The sequence below is a fragment of the Sinohyriopsis cumingii genome, unplaced genomic scaffold, assembly GCF_028554795.1.
Source record: "Sinohyriopsis cumingii isolate HCF-2022 unplaced genomic scaffold, ASM2855479v2 utg001518l, whole genome shotgun sequence".
NCBI classification, from domain to species: Eukaryota; Metazoa; Mollusca; class Bivalvia; order Unionida; family Unionidae; genus Sinohyriopsis; species Sinohyriopsis cumingii.
The window spans coordinates 797,501-805,006 of NW_028316010.1; positions in this window are offsets into that span (position 1 = coordinate 797,501).

Below are 7,506 nucleotides of genomic sequence, written 5' to 3' on the forward strand. Positions count from 1 at the left end.
TCCAATCAAACATGTCTTCGATGTTTTAACGTCGAAGAGCATTCTACGCTTATAAAACATTAATTACCTAAACGTGGCATATTATATTACATACATCAGTTAGATAATCAATCAAATAATTAATAAGTCAAGCAATTTATCCAGCCCTCTCGTCCATAGATTTATCTATCTATCTCCATATATATATATATATATATATATATATATATATATATATATATATATATATATATATATATATATATATATAGCTAGCTATCTATCGATCTATGTTTATATATTCCCTATCTCTTTCCGTTTCGTGCTGAGGCTTTCTGTTTTCAAAGTGTATTATGTAGAGATGTTGGCTAAGTATAGTTGACCTTTAAGAATGTGTCATTTTATTAAAATGGCGAACTTTCTTTCAAGAAATATGGGCCACGGTGATTGGATAGATTCTGATATTGGTAAAAAAATGTATTGTCCTGTTTGCCGATACTCTCTTGTGCAGTAGCTCTCAGAAAACATGGTTAAACTCTAAATCAAATGCAACTGCAAGGACAAAATATAATAAATCAAATGATAGATTATAAAAGATATCAGATAAATGCTTAATTTTGTACAGCCTGCCCCAACGTTAATTGTGTTCGAACCTATCATACTAGAAAATGTGTATTGCTTTAATTGCAAGCTATGTATATAGAACATAGTGAGAAAGTGTTTCAGTTTGAATTTCGCTGATTTTGTCGTGCTTTCAGGATATTACCTTTCGGCTGTATTGTGTAATAAAATATATCGGGCCTAATCAGACCATGTATATATATATATATATATATATATATATATATATATATATATATATATATATATATATATATATATATATGAATTGATACTATAAACTATTTGCATATTGACATAGTATCATTGACTATTTCCGGTCTTATAGTTACATTTTTTCATACTTATCTTGTCCTTTGCTGCAATCTCTATATTTGACCTTTTGTTCCCCTCATGCACATCTTACAGTTCATCTAATTGGCTATAGACTCTCGGACAAGACATTAACCTGATGGACACCGGTTCAAGGTTATGTTCTGTTGACCTTTTGATGGACCATTCAGAGTACATCTTTCACGTGTATAAATGTGTAAAAGTCATTCGAATGAAAACGTTTCCAAGGAAAACATCCGCGCTATGCATATGCTAGTTAAATATGATGTAAAGATAGGAAAGTACCAATAACATTACATATTTAAAGGGATATATATATATATATATATATATATATATATATATATATATATATATATATATATATATATATATATATATATATATATATATATCATTGAAAAGGAAAAGTAGTGCGAGTTGTACAAATTAATCACGAAACTGGCCAGATTCTTTGTTCCTATCATAAAATCTTCCCGACAGTGACGTTTCATATATTGGAGAGCAGTTAGTAAAGATCATTCAAGTTATTGTAGTTTTGCATGCATGTGCATGAAATAGTAATCAGTAGAAATCAGTTGTTGCGCATATTTTCGAACGTGTCAGAAAACACATTTATCAGCACATTATATATCACTAGTATTAAAATACCGTCAGATATAGCGGGGAGCGAGAAATTCAGACTTCCTCAAAAGATCACACAAATGGTACCGCAAGAATTTAAATTGATTCATAATATTTAAGAAAAGGCTTCAAGTGACGGTTGTGTGAGTAAAAATGTTTACTTCAAATAATTTGGTTTTATTACAAGCACTCTTCTATTCAAAACAATATCGCGTCATTCATCGATTTCCTTTATACCATGGTTCTACAGAAGCTTCAGGTACATACGGTCAATTTATTATCAATCAGGTGATGATAATGATTATGATAAATAATAATGGCAATAATAATTAATAGATTATTATTTTTATCACCATGATTTTTCTTATTAACAGAAGAAGAAAAAGAATACGAAGAGGCAAGAGAAGGAGAAAGAATGAATGAGAGATAAGCAGGAAGAGAAATACGAGAACAAGGAGAAGAACAAAATAATACGTAAGCTATTTACGTTTCGAATCGGGGGACATTGTCACATAATAAAAAGAACGGGAAAAAGCTCTTTGGGACAAGAGTGAGATTCAGAAGTTTAATTTCACTCTAAATAGTAATAAACGGTCGTAATCTACAACTTAAATGTCTTCAGAAGTTAAACTGTTGTATTTTGGATGTTTAACGGGTTTGTCAATTCGAAACATAGCATAACACCGATATTATTTAAACTAAACAATGCATTCTTCGAATGTATCCATTACTGTTTTCTTAATTTTAGCTGTGCTTAAGATGTATGTTCCCACGTTGGTACTTTCACCGTGTTTTGGTCATATGTATTCAAGTGAACACATAAGGACAGTATACATTGTTATCAAAGGTACAAATATTTAATAAACTACTCGTTGAACAAAACTATATTTTTAAATTAGCTTCTTAAATTTCACCAGTCATCATAAATTCGAAACAAAAATGTCAGTGTTATTTGAAACACATCTTTTCACGATAATAATCACCTGTTCAACCTGTACTGGTCAAAATTGTTACTGGTAAGTACCATCAGAGGTACAATTACATTTTTAAGAAGTCAGTTAGGATTAGCTTTCAATATTTTTACTTAATTAAATTTTGCGAAAGTTTAAGAAAAATAAAATAAAATTTGAACAATAGATTCTTTCTCTTAATATCAGTTCATTAAAGTCTTTATTTATTTGTAATTACAATAAAGTACCAAGGCACTATACGCAGTTATAATTTGTTTACGTATATATACTAACGGCATATGGCAGCAACGAAAAATGATATAATAACCAAAGCCTTAAATTGAAAATGTGAACAAAATCAGTCGTCGTTTTCTTTTTTTTTTCTTTTTTTCTTTTTTGCATTGACTTCCTTGAGAATTTAATTTATGATACGAAGAATTGTCAGGTGACAATTGCATTGCTATACTAGAGGTGAATGTAGGACAGCAGAAAAACGACTCTGCTATGGCATAACCGCTTTGATTTTGCTCTTAGAGCCTGGCGAATACGAGATAGGTCAGGATTTGCAATTCATTCATGTAGATATGTGCGATATGTCCTTTACATAGATACAGTTGAGCGTATTAATACGATTGTATCCCTGTTCATATGAGCAAATCTTCAAACAGATTGCCACCTAATTAGGAAACTTACGCGCGTCGGCTTTAGCTGAGCTGTCTCCACCAGCCGTATATTATATTCGGCAGCTGAAAGATGGAACCAACAGAACTTAATGTTCTATGGATGTTGTACGTGGCTGCTTGTCCAATACGGAAGATGTGCATTGTGTAAGTTTTATTACGGCTAATAAAAATTAACCAAACTAGTTGATGTAATGAAAATCAAACCATAAAGTGACGCCGTTGAAGTACAAGGACGAATAATAGTCCATTGTACCAAATTAGAGGAGCAATAGCCTGGTGACCGAGTGCCACAAGGAAGTGATATGGTCTTTCCAACCTTATCGAACAAGCACTAACGGCATGTTTCTAAACCAATCTCTCGCTTTTAGGCGTTATTAGATAACATTTTATTATAAATAAAATTGTAAAATACACAGCCATGAACAAGATAAATTCCCATTTTCGTTTTACATGCATCATCCACACTTAGTCAACTGAATATGAGAAAACAACTCTCTAAATAATCTGCTTTCTGAGTATCATTCAGATTAATAACATCTGTGAGTTTCAATCTAACAAATATCAAGACACCTTACGTACGACTTTCTGTAATGCACGAATGACCTATCGTTGATTGGCTAAATACAAAATATGATCTGCTTAACTTCTAATATATATATATATATATATATATATATATATATATATATATATATATATATATATATATATATATATATATTAGTTATAATAGCAACAAAACAACAGATGTGCTGCATATAACCTCATATCCCTGTCAGTAATCTGAACCATGCCATCTATAGATAGCAAATGACATAAGCCATACCCTCTTGATGAATTAAACTAAAAGTATGATAAAACAATGCAACCCTATATAACACTGAACGTGTTTTGCGAAATTGAACACTAGTTTGAAGTAAAAAGAATACAACTCATCCAACTTGCTGGCTCGAACAAGAAGAAACATTATAGCAATCCCACCCCGACAGCTCAACGTACAAATAGCTTCCCTCTAATGGATGTCCCAATCAAGATCCGTAAGTAATATATTAGTCGCGCGTGGTAACATGTATCACGCACGTGCCGGGCTAGCACTGTAGGTGTCACGCGATGCCAGGAAAAACAAAGCTTCAAATATACTATGGTGCGCCAAACACGTCACCTTAATAATACTGGAATCCATAATGGTCTAGCCAAGCCATATCAGATGTTTCGTAACATCAGTAGTTCAGCATCGTTCATAGATAATGGTAGGATGCTTGGACATTGACAAAAATTCATGTTAGCAATAATATAAATATCGAATTTAGACAGGATATTGAATATTTTGATAATTTGCATTAATCGTCTTAATGACTAAACCTCCCATTTACATAACTCTTCATATATTAACCAATAAACGTCTGCCTACACACGTGTTGAGTGAAATGCAGACATAATCCCCATCGACGGTCTCGTTCTTAATTCTATTTCTTACTCTACTTTAGACTATGAGCTTTCTTCGACCAGATCAATGGTCCCCAACGAGATGCCCGCATACGCCATGGCCCCAAAAAATGCTTTTTTTAATGATTACCCGTGTTTTAGGTTCCTATATTTAGTACTCAAAATTATACGTTTGTTCGGAAAGAGGTGAACATAAATGATGATGGTCCCTGTATGAGTAGGGAATGTATATTAAGATCATAAACTCGCATGGTACATCAACGCTATGTGTATACAAAGTTATTTCAGAGTCTGTTTGTAAGTAGTAAGTAGTAGTTAATTGGTTGGCGCCAGCGGATCTATCAGCAGCAATCATGGCTGGCGACAAAGATGACAGAAATATCAGCAGTATAAAAGGGGTAATGTCATGCCTGACACCACCTTCTGTCATATGACCTCTTGTATAGCTAGGTATTGATTATTTATAACCGAATACATTATTCATAATCGGGGGGGGGGGGGGGTTCCTACTATTTTCAATCATAATTTGAGCATTTTGCCTCGATTTCCAAGTCTGTTCTAAAAATGGACGTGGGGACAGTTTATAGAGTTAAGCTGGAACTAATACATTCTAGATTTATGTCTTTACTTTTGTTTTCCTTGTTTCATTTTTACCTCGCGTACCACATATACAAATAGAATATGCTTTCGTAATAGTTCTGCGAATGTGATCGGTCCATTAGCAATCAAAAATAATTGTCGTCATTGCTCTCTGTGACTCAAATATGAGTAATGGTAAATATTACGTTTAAGGATAAGACAGCAAAATTAAGGCTTTGTAGTGTTCCTTATTTATCTAAATTGCAGGTAGCAAAAATCAGTTTGCCATTTTGTAAATAATAGAATCTCCTATTTTGAAGGAAACAAGTTATTTTTTTTTTTTGCCCAATTCTCAACTGGTTCAACGTCATTGTTTAGACTTCTTTATATTTCCAAATGATCAAAGAAAGATTAAGAGAATTGTCATTTGGAATATAGACTGTGAACTGGTTCCAATCGTAGACATGTCCGTTGCTGTAAATGAAAACAAAATATCAAAAGGTCTAACACGAATTCATGGAGGTCTGCAGAAGTTAATTGACATTGTCGTGATAATAAATTTGATTGAATACTGTGGTAACGATTTATTAAATTCGTTAAATATATGGTAGTAGTTTACCATTAGTGTCTGATTCGAGTAACGATATGAAAGCAAGACTGAGTAATGTCTGAAGTAAACAAGATTATATTGCCATCTACTTTAGGTCACAATTATCATTTTCTGGAAATACTATGACTTAATGGAAACCTCCTTTCTAGAACAATCTGTTACTAACACTTTAATATAATCATCGGGTACGCTAGGTATTGTATGGGGTAATTTCAATAACCATGACCCAGACCCTAAAAAACATGTTAATATCTCTTGATAATGATCCTAATATTTAACTCACATTCATATGGTAATATTAACTGTTTAACATTTGTTTACAGAATAAAAGTATCTTCAGTGTCTTTAGCCAGGAACAAAGTGAACTTGAGCCTGAACAAGGTCAAATACATATCAAGTTTATCAATATCATATACTGAATTAGAAACAAATAACAAACAATGCAAATTCAATATACATAAAGTATAATAATTTAATTTACATGGCTTTTGGTCGATTTCCGTCAATTAAAAATAAGCTAAGACAGTGTTGAGCTGGCATTTAAGAGGTTAAGGAAATACAAATTTATTCACATTAAAAAATATAAATGTTTTGTCTCACAAAACACAGATATTAGTGAATGTATAATTTTATAACGCCCTTCCCTTACATAAATAGAACAATACCACGTGTGTTTAAATTGTAAATATGCATTCTCTCGAATATATCAATTAGCGTTTTCTTAATTTTAACTGTGCTTAGGATTTGTGTTCCAACTTTTGTCATAACACCATGTGTTTGGTCATTTGTCTTCTAGTAGGCACAACATACACTACATTGTTATAATTGCTAAATGGTACAAATATTTCATAAACTACCCCTACATGAAAAATATTTTTTTAATAATCTTCTTAAGCTTCATTAATCATCATAAATTTGAAAACATTGTAATGCTCTTTGAAACCCTTTCACATGTACAGGAGAGCACATGCGCAGATGTCTTTACACCTAAAAGGCCATGTGATCCAGCCTGGTCAACGTAGTTGCTGGTGAGTTCCCTTCGATGTACACTAATCGAATTAAGTTGTCATTAGGATTGAATGTCAGTGATTTTGAGTAAATCAAATCTTGGGAAAGTAAATGTAAGACAGTGGGAAATGAACCATACTTTTGGCATATATATGCTGCATCGTATCATAATAAAACTGAACAAAAATGGTCATGTTCGTATCACAATATACCGATCAATCTTCTTAAGCCACATGTTTGTAGTTTCACCGACTTTGTTTGCGTATCAAAGTAGTTGACACTGAATGGAACAAGGTGAAAAATTAAGAAATCAATACACCATATCATTGATTGGTTGTTTATTCCTCTTTCCACACTACAGATTAAATAGTATGTTGGTTAAGAATTCCATATATTTTCTAAGATATGCAAGACCCGTTTTTCTTCAAAATATTGTGAACAAAATACTCAAGCACCTGAAGCCCATGACATAGTGTAATCTTGCAAGAATCAGTCTAAAGGATCATAACGTTCAGAATTGATCTAGTATGTTTCGCGTAATAGCATTAAGGCAATTGGATTATTTGCGTTTTATAATTACCTAATATTCCTTCTTGTCAATTAGAGAATGACATTGTGAAGAAGACAGATTACACAAAAAGAAACTAATTGGTATAAATGCGCCAGTTAAACA